Below are 16765 nucleotides of genomic sequence, written 5' to 3'. Positions count from 1 at the left end.
GTCTCTTCTACATCAACATGTGTCCCCTCTTCTTCATGTCTCTTCTACATCAACATGTGTCCCCTCTTCTTCATGTCTCTTCTACATCAACATGTGTCCCCTCTTCTCTCCATTCTTCTTCCTCTTCTCTTCATCATGTGTCCCCTCTTCTTCATGTCTCTTCTACATCAACATGTGTCCCCTCTTCTTCATGTCTCTTCTACATCAACATGTGTCCCCTCTTCTTCATGTCTCTTCTCATGTCTCTTCTACATACATCATGTGTCCCCTCTTTCTTCATGTCTCTTCTTCATCAACATGTGTCCCCTCTTCTTCATGTCTCTTCCACATCAACATGTGTCCCCTCTTCTTCATGTCTCTTCTACATCAACATGTGTCCCCTCTTCTTCTTGTCTCTTCTATATCAACATGTGTCCCCTCTGTGGAAAGAGACTCTGAAAGTTTCAGGAACAAAGATTCTCTCTCTTTTTGATCCATTTCTATAAAAACCTGTCTGAAAACAAGCTGATCAGATTTTGGCCACTTTATGATGTCATAACGATGTGTTGTCTTGTGTAACCATCAGCCAATCAGCAACCAAGGTAACCCCCCCCCCCCCCTTATCACCTGAATCTCCTCTAGAGCTCCATTGAGTTCTTTGTAACCAAATCTCTCTCAGAGGGGCGTGGGGAGGGGCTCCTTATCTTCATCTGAAGTAACAGACAGAGAATCAGCACTTTGGAAAACAGGGCTGAAACAGAGGGGATTATGGGTAATGCTGCAATGACCGTTTGTGTTTCAGCCAATCAGAGACTCTGTATATATCTGAGACCTGGGATAGAGTAATGGAAAACAGTATAGCAGGGGACCTTTAAGATAACTTCTTTGGCCCAGTCTCGGCTCTGTAATCTAGTGTTAGTTGTGTTGACCTCCTGCAGAGTGCGCACCAAGACTCAGGCGATGGATGAGAAGGACAAAGCTCAGCGGCTGCAGACGGAGCTGGACGTCAGTGAGCAGGTTCAGAAGGACTTCGTCAAACTCTCTCAGACTCTTCAGGGTGAGAGAGAGAGGAGTGTTTAGAGTAGAATTGGACACATGTTGATGCACACAGTGACCTTTGTTCTCTGCTTTTGACCCATCCTAGTCCCAGGAGAAGAGTGTTTGAGAGATGAGGAGAAACAACAAAGCTAAATCTTTTAAGGATGAGACGATATCCTAACAAAGATAACTGTGAATTATGAACCATGTACACCAAGACACATTCCTCGTGTGTTAACCTGCTTGGCGATAAACGTAATTCTGATGCTTGTTTACGAGATGTTATTCCACTTGTGAGAGGAAACCGTAGCATGCGTCCTGGATGAATGGGGGAGAACGACAATAAATAGAAATTATTTGACTAAGTTTTTGTGAGTATACAAACTAGAACTGTGATATAAGGCGGGACAAAACATTGAGTGTTGTGTTTTTGAATTTTAAATGGATTGTAATGAGTTATTTGTGGTGCTCTGCAGGTTCAGCTGGAGCTTCATTAGCCGCGTTCACACCGAGTACTTTTCACCCGTACTTTCGCATTTAGTTCCGTTAGTACCCCTGATGTCGCGTTCACACAAAAAAAATAACTAAGTGCCGGGAACTTTTAAAAAAAGTACCACAGTTCTGATTGGCTGGGCGATTGCAAACCACGCCCCGTAAAGCTCTGAAATGTTTTGTAGAGCCGCCATTTTATTATCCTCGCATTAGCATTATTAGCATTAGCATTAGCCCAGCGCACCAACGGAGAGAGACTAACTTATGGAAATGAGGAGGTGTCGGCGTTCTGGCGATTTACTCGGAAGGCTTCAGTAGAAGCTGCTGGCCAGTCCCCAACTCCGGGGACTTCTGGCCGGGGACTTCGGGCGGCAGTATACGCCGTGAAGTGGTTTGCGGCCTGCCAGTAAACCCAAAGCAGAAGAAGAAGAAGTGACGTCAGCGTCTCATTTGCGTAATCTTCCCTCAGGGAACTTATTCCGGTGTGAACGCGATCTGCTCTTTAGTTCCATGGGGGAACTAAGTGCTGGGAACTAGTGTGGCTTTTGAGTGCATTTTCAAACTCAGGACCTTTTATTTGTAAAATAGTGTTTTTCACACCGTGGTAAAACTACGTTTCCACTTCTAGTTTGTGGCTGATTCCAAACACAGCTTAAATGTTTTTTGTTTTGTAGTTTGTATACAGAGATTTCAATTAGTAAAAGCAGACAAGAAGGAAAGAAACGCTCTGACCCAAAGCCTTAGACTAACAGAGTTAACAGGAGACATGCCAAAGGGTTAATCGTTTCAAAGTAAATAATGACAAATAAAGAATTGTTGTGTTTTAATTGAATAATAATGAGTTGTTTGTGGCGCTCTGCAGGTTCAGGCTGTAGCTTCTTTTAGTGCATTTTGCTGATCTTTTCTTTTACTTTAGAAAAACTCAGGATTTTTGTTTGTAAAATAGTGTTTTCACACCGTGGTAAAACTACTTCTCCACCTCTAGTCTGTGAGCTTAATGGGTTTGGTTGTAAAAATGTTATATACCGAGTTTTCAATGAGTAAAACCCGGGGAGTAAAACAAAATTGATCATGAGAAAAAGTCGGGATATGTGAAATGAAACGCTCTGATCCGAAGCCTTAGGTGCTGTTTACACGAGAACGCAAACGGTTGTATCTGCTACTTTTCTCTTTCGTATAGCCCGTTCGTTCACAGGAGGCCGTAATGGAACCGCGGGAAACGGACCCCGCAAACGATAACGGGTCCCAAGGTGGATAGATCTGCAACCCGAACGCTCTGGGGGGCAAACGGCTCCGTGTGTACGTCCTATATGATCATTTCCTGATAACGGATGAAGCCATAGCCCCGTCTCCTCCCACCTCTGCTGCTCACTGCTGTAGCATGGTCACTAGCTACTGTCAGTAGCTACTGACCATGCTACAGATGTTAGTGCAACATCTACAGCTCCTCTTCCACAACCATCAGCAACAAGTGGACATGGAGAATTACATGAACTACATGTTGCTAAAATCCACCGCGGTGAAGTGAACAGAGAGGGCAACCATGGCAACCATGCTCGGGGGGTCTTCTTCGCTGCTTTTGGTGTATTTTGTGGGCGGAAGACAGCGCCACTTACAGGCCAGGCATATGTACTACAGCGTCTCCAGCGCTTTCGAGCAGTCTCGTGTGAACGGAATACTTTTTTGATATCGTATTCGGTTCGTTTGCGTTTGCGTGTAAATGGGGCCTTGGAATAACGGAGTAAACAGGAGACATACCAAAGGGATAATCAAAGGGAATTGTTGTGTTTTAATTGAATAATAATGAGTTATTTGTGTGTTTCTGCAGGTTTCAGCTGGAGCGAATACGACAGGGCGGATTCTTTGGAGCGAATCCAAAGTCATCCTCAACGACACCAACTTCACTGACATCAACCAGCTTCCAGACACATGATGACACTGACAGGAAACTGCTTCATTCCCCCTCCCCCCTCTCCCTGCCCCCTAACCACCACAGAAGAAGAGTTTTGGAAGGGACTAAAGGAGCCTTTTTCTTGTGTACAGAGCACACTGCGGATAATAGAATAATGAAGAAGAACACTACTACTACTAAAAACAAGAAAAATGTAAATAAGTAAATGTGTGATTGTTGACGGAGGGATCTCCCTGTGGATCTGTCTGTGTCTCGTTTCTACTGTAGATATATATTTCCGTCTGTTAGCTCAACCAAAAAGGTTTGTCGTCGTCTAAAAGCACTTTTCATCGTCTCTTTCCAGGTCAATTTAGACGAAAATTGGATGCATACATTTTCCTCGTCCTTGCTTCCCATTTCCACTCGCTTCCTCTTTCCTTTCCACTGTGTTGTTCTGTGACATTTTCCTCCTTGTTTTGGCTCATTCTCGCCCTGTGACAAAGACACGATGAAGGACACTCATGGGAAATACTTGCACATAATTTAACTGGATTTAACAGGATTTCAGCAACATCCTCTCCTCACATCTGACATGACATTTTTTAAAAGCTGCACAAACACAGTGAAGAAATCCATATCCTGTTTCAAAGATTTATTTTCCACCCTTCTTGAAAATCATGAAGACACAGAGGAAGTGGAAAGTGGATTTTATAACGCGTTTCCTTTTGATTGGTTTCCTTAGTGTAATTTAAAAGCTGTTAAATAACAATGAGCGTTAATCATTAAAAGACAATTAGCTGCTCATTCAAAGACACTTAAAAGAGGGGGAACCTCTTGAGGATTCAGTGGGTAAAATCCCAACAAAATTCATATAACTTTCGTATTAATGTATCTACAAGGTTAATTAATCACCACTTTGAGGCTACGAATGGGTTTCATTTCAACACTTTTAAAGCTGGGTTATGCCAGAGTTTCTTTTACCGTTATTGGGTAAAAAATAATCCACAATAACCTCTCGCCATATTGTAACTCGAGCCTTATTTGAAAATCAGATTCCTGCTGTTTTCAGGGTTTATCAAATCTAGCCTGCGACCAATTAGCACATCATTTCAGAGAGAAAGCATTCCTATTGGCTGCTCAACAAAAGTAGATATGCATGCATGGTGATTCCAGAAGTTAAGCGCCTGATACAATAAGTGGCTTTTCATGCGTTGGCATAACGACACTGAAACTGCAAAGAAACCCCGAAAAAAAAGCGAAAGTGGGAAACCTGGCACGCTTTGCAGTTCGCTTTATTCTTGAATCATAGCGTGTTATTCCAAAGGGCTTGACAGATGGAGGGCTGGACGTTCAATGTTTTCCCCTCCAGAAAACCTGGCTAAGACTTGAAGGACAATGTGCTCGAAATATGATGAATTATTGCCAGATAATGCAAGAACAAATCTGCCTATACCAGCTTCAAAGTGTCAGGGTGTTAGAAAGCAAATCAAAAAGACTGATCTGTGATTGATGTATTATTAAAACAAGCAACTCACAAAGTTCTTAAATTCAAATACGCTTCATCATTAGTGAGCTTTCTGGAACTCTTCGGAAATGGACTTGCTAAAACCTCTGAGATTTGAAATGGGAACCACCAAATTAAATTGGTTGCCAATACAAACCACGGCAAAAAAAAACGTGTTTTCCCCCAAAGACGTTTAACTCGAAAGAAACTAATCGTTTTTCCCCTTGACATAAACAAATCTTACAAATGGACATTTTCAGATGTTAATTGAATTTTACAGTGAAAATGTGAGAAGGGAGCTTATGGGAGAAAGCTACTTCACACCTCGACACAAAAGCCATAAAGTGTGTTTTCCTTATATTGCAATAATAATAAGGACCCTCAGATTTAAGCGTATTTCAGACGCTTTTAGACCATCTCGAAGTGTTTCTAATGAAGCATCCTGAGGCCTTTACCCCAAACTTAAACTGACAAATTGTGCTTTTTAATTAACCATATTTAATCAAGGCAGTTTAACAAAAACCACAAGATTAAATTGTGTGTTTTGAGGTGTTAAACGGCCAATTCAAACCATTCAATGTCTTATTAATTAATAACTAATGGACTTCTATTGAAAACAAATCATCCTGAAATGATAAAGGCGGACTTCTCTCTGCGTTGTGATTCAAACAATATCCATATAATCACGCATACAGCAGCTTTTAGGACATGTTGATGACTGGTTTCCTTTGTTGACGTGCATGTATTACATTTCCTTTGTGTTGTCTATACTATATCTGACGTTGATATTTATGAATGATCCAGAAATATCAAGTTGCACTGACAGAAAACCCGTGTGTCTGATTGTGAACGGAGAAATGGTGAAAGTAGATAATATTCATGACGTGTTTCTTCTCTGAAAGGCCTTATTGCATTACGGCTTGGTGTGTTTGTGACATTTAAAACCCTCTAATTTAACGTGTGTCTCTTAGAGTAACTCATTTTACTCGTGGCCCATATGGCGTTAATATGAAGATTCATCACCGCAGACATTCACTGATTTGGTATTCAATAATAATCTCTGATCTAACACTGCTGGATTATATGAAAACGTGTACGTTAAACCCCCAAAATGATGGAGTAAATGTTCAAAAGTTAGATGGATGTTTGAATTTGTCTGAAAGCTCAAACTGTGAGACGATACTTGGTTTTTAGCGTTTCAATCAGGGGTGTCAAACTCAAGGCCCGGGGGCCGAATCCGGCCCGCGACTTCATTTCATGTGGCCCCACAAGAGCTTGCAAAGAATAATACGTTTATTATACGGTTACGTGCCGATTTACAGAAGCACGTTGCCCATAAACTACATGTCCCCACAATGCATCTCAAATTTGACTTTTTTCTCAGAATTTGACTTTTTTTTTCTTCTAAATATGCCTTTTTTCTTAGAATTGTTTTTGTAAATGTTGCTTTTTTTTCAAAATTGTGTTTTTTTTTCAAATTTCACTTATTTTTTGGGATTTTGACTTTTTTTTCTCAGAATTTGGCTTTTCTTTTTAAATAATTTTGTGGCCAGTGTTAAATAGCACATTATTGAGATCGGACTGATTATTTATTATTATTATTATTTGAACTTTTGGAACGCACTTTTGACCCCGGCAACATATGTGAAAACTCACCAAATTTTGCATGCGCGTCAGAAGTGTGGCAACTTGTGACATACTTGCAATTATTTGCCCTAGACTTCTGCTTTCAGACGTAGTTAATTATTTAGTTATTACCCTATCCGATGATAATCCAATGCAGGGGAAAATAATGTAATATAATACATTATTTTATATATATGATATATTTATATATGTATTTTTGATATAGTCTTAAAGTTACAACCGGCCCTTTGAGTGCAGCCATAATGCTCATGTGGCCCGCGATGAAATTGAGTTTGACACCCCTGGTTTGAATAATGAAAAATGACACTCGCAGCTTAATTATGAGCTATACATACGTGGTTTAGATGAGTTTGAATTGTGAGTTTTGAATTTGTGTTATGTTTTAAGAAATGTTTAATTTACATCATAGACAAATGCAAACTGCAATTTCCCTACCATAACATAAATGTGACGTAGTCAGTTCATGAAGACATAATCATGCAACTCGTTTATTTTAAATATCAGTGTTTGTTCTTAAAGAACCAGAAAAGGATCTTTGTATTCTGTGTTTGCACTTTACTGTTAAATGTACATTTTTCGCTTAATATTAACCACTTATTTCTGATTGAAAGTGCACAGTTTGAGCTTTCAGGTGCAGCTTTTATCATACCACTTAAAGCATTGTTATCATGTTTTACATTGTAAGATCTGTACGAGGGTTAGACAAGTTAAATGGCATCTAGTCTAAAATAAAACACTCCTGATCCAGATCTCTGTTCTTTTAATTGTTTTAATTTATAATAATCAGCAGCTACAGGAATCTAAAATGACTATGTGCATGGGTTTCAGTAAAGATGTCAACTGTTTTGACAACAAGAATACATCTTCTAAAGACTTGAATATTTGTCATTTTCTGAGGCTTTCATGCCTTTACAAATTGCCAAATTCCCTGCTGCATATTGGCTGTTATTCTTCGGTTTACATGCATCTGTTACGTTCCCTAATAGTCTAGGGCCAGGGGAGTCAAACTCAATTTCTTCGCGGGCCACATCAGCATTATGGCTGCATTCAAAGGGCCGGTTGTAACTTTAAGACTATATACAAATAAATGTATAAATATATCATATATATATAAAATAATGCATTATATTACAATATTTTCCTCTGCATTGGATTATTATCGGATAGGGTAATAACTTCATAATTAATTACGTCTGAAAGCAGAAGTCTAGGGAAAATATTTGCATGTCTCTTCAGTGAAAATGTCACAAAATGATTTAAAAAGAAAAGGGGAAATTCTAAGAAAAAAGCTGTATTTTGAAGAAAAAAAGTCAAATTCGGAGAAAAAGGTCCAATTTGAGATGCATTGTGGGACATGTAGTTTATGCTTCTGTAAATCGCCATGTAACCATATAATAAACATTCTCTCAGAGCTCTTGTATGTAGCCACATGAAATGAAGTCACGGGCCGGATTTGGCCCCCGGGCCTTGAGTTTGACTCCCCTGGGGGTTTCAAGGGAAGAGATTGAATAACCGGGAGACACAAAGAGGAGAGGAAACTGATTTGCAAAACTAAAGATTTTTTTTTAATGACAAAACAAAGAGGGCTCACCAGACAATTTACAAAACAAAGCAAACTATTGAACAGCTTTCTTACAAGAGATAGAGATAAACAATGGAGCACATCTCCTTCCACTTAACACAACTATTAACCATCTAATTGCCACGTCTCACACAGAGAGAACACACAATCTGCTCAGGTACAGTAACACACTGACGTCCAGCAGCTCCGAGGGGAAGAAGAGGCTGCAGGTTTATCACTGAAATAATCAAATAAGCCCTTATCTTACTATACAATGCAGGAGAACGCTGTAATAGCTTTTTAAAGAAATGTGAGGATGTAAATAAAATACATAAAAGTACATAATTAACAAGCATATATATCTGGCCAAAGGGCAACAATACAATAAGATACAAACTATATAATATATGATATGATTTTTTTTAAATATATATTTTACATTTTTTTTTTATCCTATTTATTTAACTTTTAATAAAAAAAATTATTACTATTTATGTATTATTTGTTACGCTTATTATTTATTTTTATATTTTATTATTTACTATTTATTGTATTATTTTATCTATTTTAGAATTCAGGTGGCAGCTGTAATAGCTCTATTCAGCCTACAGGGGGCATCCTCCGCATACAAACTTCGAACCCCGCCGCCAAAACTTCCCACGAAGAAGAAAAAACGATTCAGGGTGGAGAAAAAAAAAACAGCAGAGGAACTCCTCCTGTTTACAACAACATCATGGAGACAAAATGGTCAAATATGAGCTGCCGGCGGGTTTTTATTAACTGGATTTACGCTATGTATTGTATTAGGTGAGTGCTGAAGCCCATCCTGGGTTATATTTGAATTTGGATATGTTTGATGTTAGCCTCTTATTTAAGGTGGGACACCAGGTTAGCTAGCTAGCGTTGTTTCATGTACAGCAGCACCTAAAAACCTAACATTTCCTACTAATTAATGCACCTTTGTTCACCTTTTGTTGCTAGAGACGAGATTTAACACTGCCGAAAACATCCATACAGGGATTTTAAGCTACACTTAAACGCACACACCTATTGGTAAATGTTAGGTTATATAATTAAGGTTAATCGTTAAATGCACTATAATTTAAACGCGATTTGGTGAATAGTGTTTACCTCTTGTGGCTATAGACGATATTAAACCAAGCCGAACACATCTTTATAAGGAGTATTTTCACTATACATGCTTTTATACTAATTGGTTACATGTAAAGGTTAATTAACTAAGGTTACAAATTAAATCCACTATAATTTAAGTGGGATTTGGTTTAGAGTGGTCATTAATGCACCTTTGTTCACCTTTATTTAACACTGCCGAAAACATGTATCCAGTGTGTTGAAGCTACTTAATCGTATACACCTATTGGTAACATGTAAAGGTTATTTAATTAAGGTTAATAGTTACATTTACTATGATTTGAGTGAGATTTAGTAAAGAGTGGTGGCTACCCCTCTAAACTCTTCTTACTAATTAATGCACCTTTCTTCACTTCCTGTTGCTAGTGATGATAATTAACAATGCCGAAATCATCTATATATACAGTATTAGCTACACATATGCTTGTACACCTATCGGTACATGTATAGGGTATTTAATTGAAGATTATAGTTAAATTCACTTTAATTTGAATGAGGTTTGGTGCAGAGTTGTAGCTACCGCCCTTGCTATAGTCACGTTCTATGGAGGTAACGGTGTGATCTCAGCGGTAAACCGGGAGGCTAACCCATGTCTTCACCGTCATATTTACCTAAATTAAAGGGATTATTTCTGTGTTTTTAATATGCCGAATTGTAAAGTGACATCTTATGATATAGAGAAAGTTCAAACATGTGTGCTATCACGTAGGTTTCTTTGATGATACACACAGACACATTAAAGTGCCATGTTTGTGAATAATGGTGTCGTTAGGCGTGGGGCTCTTCGGTCACTACGTGTCGCCCGAGGTTTTACTAGTTTAGAGGTGGAAGAAGTACTACTCAGATCTTGTACTTATAAGTACAAGTACAAATGCTATGGTCTCAAAAAGAATCCATTATAAGTTAAAGTCTTGTTACAAAATGTTTGCATGGGTAAAAGTACAAACATATTAGCTTTAAAATACACTTAAAGTACAAAAAGCTCAATTCTGCACAATGGCCAGAATAATATAAAGTACAGAAGTATTTTAAGCTAAGTGTACTTTAGGTATCGAAAGTAATAAGATGGATCTTCTCACAGTATTATATTATGTGTATTATATTATCCAGTTTCTTTATACATGTAAGAGCTTTTAAGTAATTGTCAATGTGGAGCTATCTATATACTTGACATACACGGTAGTCGTTATACAGTACTGCATTATACCATATCAGCAAATGATGTGTTTGTTATGTACAAAGTAAATAGTAACTATGATTGGTAGATTACATTTAGTGTAGTAAAAAGTACAATATTTGCCTTTGTAATGTATTGGAGTAGAAGTATCTTAAGTAGCATTACATGGAAATACTCAAGTAAAGAACACACATGTCAAAATATCCACCACTTAGGTAACCAGCTCACTATTTACTCTATTTTCCGTCATTTTCACTATAAAATTACCCGTATGTTCAGCACTAACTAATCGCTATTTGGATTGTATTTAGATAAGATTTAACGCTTCAGCTCTTAGCGTCGAACAACATAAGGATAACATCTCATTCCCTTGTTGGCCAACCTTTTCCTGACCCAGATTGTAAGCTACCCTCATAAATGCCAAAATATACAGTACATGCAGCAAACCTGTTGTGCACTAATCTACTTTAAATGTTGACACAGTCAAGGCTTCTGTCTCTAAACTGCGTGTAAATACACCACAAAGGTTTTTGGCTACCAGACTCTCAGCTGATCTTTAATAAATTGTGTTTTTGCATAAAAATAGACTGTTTTACCCCTAGTTATCATTCTGATCCTTACTTAGAGTAGACTGAGGAAGGATCTGGTAATATAGGAGGGATGGGTAGTAATGCATCGAATGTTTAACAACGTAATATCCTCATTAAGTCAAGTCTGTTTATTTATATTGCACAATTAAAGACAACTAGGGTTAACTAATGCAATGTTTTAAAATGTCGATTGTTATTTGGCTGCTATTCTACATTAGAGATAATGACCGTAGTCAAATCCTGCTTTTTTTTAATAAGACTATTGGCCAAGACCAAGTCGTATTTATCTTTTACAGACATAGAAAGGGTTATTAACGCCTTTGTTACCTCGAGACTTGACTACTGCAACGTTCTGTATGTGGGTATGGACCAGGCCTCTCAATTAGACGCCTGCAGCTAGTGCAGAACGCAGCTGCACGTCTTCTGACTGGCCACAAAAAGCGTGTCCACATCTCCCCCAATTCTGGCCTCACTGCACTGGCTTCCAATTTGGTTCCGCATTGATTTTAAAATCCTTTTATTTGTTTTTAAAGCCCTAAATGGGCTGGCTCCGGCCTACATAGCAGAACTCCTCCATCGCTACACCCCAGCCAGAGCTTTAAAGGTCCCATGTCATGGCCATTTCTACTGATCATATTTCCATTGTTGAAGTCGACTAGAAGACATTCAATTGTTCAATGTTCCAAACTCACATATGGTTTCTCACAGCATCTCTGTAGTATGTGTATTCACTCTCTGTCCTAAACGGCTTGTTGGAGCTCCTGCCCCCCCCTCCCTGTGAGCCCAGTGTGCTCTGATTGGTCGGGACGTTGAGAGCCTCGTTGCTGCGAGGAGCGGACAGGTTTCCGGGTCGGCGATACAGCGAGAACAAGCGAAACTCATCCTGAGCACACACACACTCACAGCCGAAGTAGAAACAATAAGTGTGGCTTGATATTGAGAAAGAAAAAGGTTTCTAACGCTGTGAGAATGGGTCTGCGGAGAGCATTTCTCCGCCATCCCAACTTAGCAGCCCGAAAAACGTTTACCCATTTAAACAGTCGTGGTAGATACCTTGTTTGTTTTAAACATCATAAATACACACACAACAATGAATACTTACAGGTTGTGTACCCGAATCTCCCGCTGGTCCAAACGGAGTAGGAACAGCATCGTTCTTCAGTGCCCTACGCTTTACACATCCGGCATGAATCGCGGAAAGGTTTGGGGAAGCTTGTTTCGTGAAATGCTGGCAGAGGGTGTGGCCTCTGGGTGTTCACACGTCACAGAACCCAGGAAGTAAAACAATGGAAAAGAGAAATGTCCAACGAGGCGTTCTGAGGCCAGCACAGACAGGTCTTCTCTGTGTTAGAGTTGTACTCGCTACAGGGTGTACTTTGAGGGTTTGTGACTCTGCAGACCGTTTACAATGGACGGGAGATAACCGGAAAAGCATGACATGGGCCCCTTTAAGGTCTGTTGACCAGCTGGCCCCAGGCTCTGGAACACTCTGCCCCGCCATGTGAGAACGGCCCAGACCCTAGGGTTTTTAAATCCTCACTAAAGACACACTTCTTCTCTCTGGCCTTCTAGTCAGAGCGGAGCACGACACCTGACGTTTCCCTGTGTTTTTGTTTTTTATATTTCAGTTGTAAATGCTTGTGATTGTAGGTAAGTGTTTTATTACATGTACAGCACTTTTGGCTCGACCAAAAATCGCTTTAATGTGCTTTATAAATAAAACTTGATTTGATAATAAAAAACAGCTGCGTTGATACTGAAAACCGTGCAGGCTGACTTCACACAGACGAATTGAGAAGGAATCTATAAAGAAATGAAACTATAGACAAAGGGGATAATGGTGCTGTTATATATTTGTTCACATTCTTTGCAGCTCTGGGTTGGGTCGACATCAATACACAAGGTTTATTTGACTGAGTGTGTGAGTCTGCTCCTTTCAACCATCATTTGAAACTCTATATAAGCCTGGGAATACTTTGTTTAAGCAGATGAAAAAAGTCCAAGTCCTATTTAACACAACGGCTTTAAAGTTATATTGTAAAGGTTTGTTATACACGCACGTTTCTTTACACATTTCTGAATATTACACAATACAGCCATTTGAAATAATGCAAAGTAACTTCCTGATTGTTTAGAGAAGTGCTTAAAAATCTCCGACTAATAGCAGCTGACTGGCCAAGAAACCGCCCAGGTCTGTTTCATATTGGGACATTATCTCCAACCAGATGCTGACGGAGCCGTTTTCTTCTGTTTGAAATCATACAGTACTTCCTGCTGGAGTCTGGATCTCTGTCAGTCAGTGTGCAATATCTGTTCAAAAGGGGCAGAAGACAGGAAGTATCTGGGCTCAAGGGTTTTACTTACCAGGAAGTCTAACAGATTATCTTATTTGTGAGAAAATGAGAATGTTGTGTGTTTGTCGAAGACTAGTTTTTTTAAAATGTACAATCGGAAGTCTGTTCAGCTTAGTGTGCTGTCAAAGATTTCTCATTCAGAGGTTAGTGTTATGAATTATTAATCTGTCAACTATCCAGCGCTTCAAACCACGTTATGCATCCTTACTTTTGGCAACAGTACATAATTGCTCAAGGGCACCAGGGCAGGACAGGAGGTGAACTGGGACCTCTCCAAGTAGCAGTCCACACTCTATATTTTAGGTGTGGTCGGGGACTTGAACCGGCGACCCTACAGCTCCCAGTCCAATACTAATTTCTACTTTACTACAAACTAAAGCTGTATGAAATCCAATCATCTCATTTAAATTGTTCCTGATTTTCCCTCCGCTGTTTATTGATGTTTATTTCCTGCTTCAGCACACAGCGAATAGAAAACTAAAGTCCTCCTACAGCAGAATCAACAATGAGGAAGTTAAGAAGGGACAAAGGAAATGATTGCAATAATAAATTATTAATTTATGTGGAATAATTGAACCGTAAAACAGCTGCAGAGCCACAATTACCTCTAACCTTCAGGCTTTAATGCCACGATGAATTAATCCAGGGTCATGAAGACATTAAATATTAATACCCTTTATAGTTCCTGGACATCACAAGTCAGAAAGCTATCAATTAATTACAGTTTAATAACACGGTGATTCAAGATCTAGAGTTATTGATTGCAAAATTAAATAAAAACACAGATTTGCGTTACTTGTCGGGTTCAAAATGTGAGTATTATTTTTAGTAAATTGTAGAAATAAACGGTATATCTTAAAGGGGACCTATCATGCAAAATGCACTTTTTGATGTCTTAAAGATGTGTCCCCGGTGTGTCGGGGAACTCACGCAGCGTCAGAAAATAAAACCCTCTCTCTTTTCCTCCGTACCCAAATCTCTAAAAACGGGGAACAACGGAGCTGATCCAGATTTGTGTCCGATATGACGTAATATCTGAAATGTGGACCCACGGCCCGTCTGCGTCGCAGCATTCAGACTAATTTGCTCACATTGTGTTCAACGCGCCATAGAGCGAGCAAGTCAATTCATTGGACGAGCTGGTCACAGGGATGCGTTCAAATGTAGTCAGTAATTTGAGGAAATGGCGAACGCAGATAAAGTTGAGCTCGAAAATCCTCCAGCATCATTGAAGTCTCCGGTTTGGGAACATTTTGGTTTCGCAGTTACATACAAGAATGACGGACAAAGACAGGTGGACCGAACCAAAGCTGTTTGTCGGCATTGTTCAACTAACATTGCGGCTGGCAATACATCAAACTTGCACTCTTGAAAAGGCATCACCCGAACGTGAATATCACCGGTACCAAAAGAAAACCCAACTCCCGCTAGCATGTGAGCCTCCACCACTCGAACAAGTTCAGACCGAGCCAAAGCTATTACAAACGCCAAATATCCTTATGTTGCCATGGTAGCAAAGTGCTACCTGGCTGTATCTGCTACCTCTGTCCCTAGAGAGAGGGTGTTCTCCACAGCAGGAGATGTTGCTAGTGCCAGCTGATCTGCCCTTTCAGCAGCAATGTGGACAAGTACATCTTTCTTTAGAACAACATGAAAATACAATGACAAGCAAGTCCTAATGTCAAACTGGCTGCTTAGGTGCAGTACAGTTCAAATACAGATTATTTCAGTTCATCGAAATGCTGCACCTTAATGTTTATTTTATTATAATTTGTATTTATTTGAGTGAATACATTATTCACAGTTTAATAATAATTTTAAAAAAACAAAAAATATGTTTTGTGATAATTTTTTCTGCTGTACCGAAAACGTACCGACCCGTGACCTAAAAACCGAGGTACGTACCGAAACGAAATGTTTGTGAACCGTTACACCCCTATAGTTACAATATACTTGGGTGTTAGACAAGCCGTTTGAACACTTTGAGAAACTGTGATAACCACACACTTTCTCCACATTAGTCGTTTTGTTTATAACATTTAATAAAATATATAAAAAACTCCATCCCAGCTTCTTAACATCCGAGGTTATGTCGTTAAATGTCTTGTTTTGTTTGTCAAAAACAATAAATGGCAAAAAAACATATTTGAGATTCTGAAAACAGAACGGAAAGATACTTTGAAAATGAATCATTTAATTATTGGTGCATCTCTGGTGAAACATTGCAGGTTGAACCGGTAACGTTTAACCGAATTTCAACTCTTCTTTGTTACATATAAACTCTGTATTTGGACCGTGTTCTTCTCCTGTTGTCCTGCGTGGGAGTTCGACAGAGTTCACATCAGAGAAGCCTTTTATCCCTTTATCAAACTAAAGGACTTCCTGTTTTGCATTGTCTCTCTGGGACCTGAAACAACACAACACATCCCCTTTATGAAATGTCCAATGCACGATAAATACAGCGTAGGGATGACAATGGGGGAAAAGTCCCAGGCTCCTCTAACAAGGCTGAACTGGAATAAATAAAGACATAATGTATGCATTGTCGCTGTACATTATCTCTTTGCATAATAACCAAGCAGACAAAGGTACATTCACAGAGAAGCAGTTTGATTTGTTCAGAAACTTACATCACTTTCCTGTAATGCAGCAGAATTATGCAATATCAGAAATATCTGGTTTCTTATCGCTTTATCGATGCATGTCCCTAACGTTCATTAATATGCCACTTTTAATTCCTCTATTTATTATTGTTATACACAATGGTATATATTAGGGCTGCACGATATTGTAAAAAACTTACATTGCGATATTCTTTCACCGGCGATATGAAAAAATACTGGAATTGAAGAAAATACCGTTTTGTTTTGTCCGCAAACCATCCCCTCTTGAACTTTAAAGCTATACATTTGGTATTTTTAACGATATTCAACCGGATGAAGGATTTTAGTCACGGACTTCTGGATCTTAAGTTATCAGAGCAACAAGCTGAGCTAGCTCGGTTATCCTGCTGTGATCTGATCAAGAATGATTGTGATTGGTGGTTTGCTGTGCATGCAGAGCCGGCATGTCACTCACTCAAGAACCCCTGACATGAGAGCCGCGCGAGTTTTCCTTTTGTAGCAAGCAGCAAAATAATTGTAACATGACGTGTTTGAGTTCATTTGCCTACTTAAAGGGGACCTATCATGCAAAATGCACTTTCTGATGTCTGTTATACATCAACATGTGTCCCCGGTGTGTCGGAGAACTCACGCAGCGTCAGAAAATAAACCCCTCTCTCTTTTCCTCCGTACCCAAATCTCTAAAAACGGGGAACAACGGAGCTGATCCAGATTTGCGTCCGATATGACGTAATATCTGAAATGTGGACCCACGGC

This window comes from Pseudochaenichthys georgianus, chromosome 14 (genome assembly GCF_902827115.2).
Source record: "Pseudochaenichthys georgianus chromosome 14, fPseGeo1.2, whole genome shotgun sequence".
Taxonomy (NCBI): Eukaryota; Metazoa; Chordata; class Actinopteri; order Perciformes; family Channichthyidae; genus Pseudochaenichthys; species Pseudochaenichthys georgianus.
The sequence above is the reverse complement of the archived record's forward strand: the minus strand, read 5'-3'. Positions refer to the sequence as shown.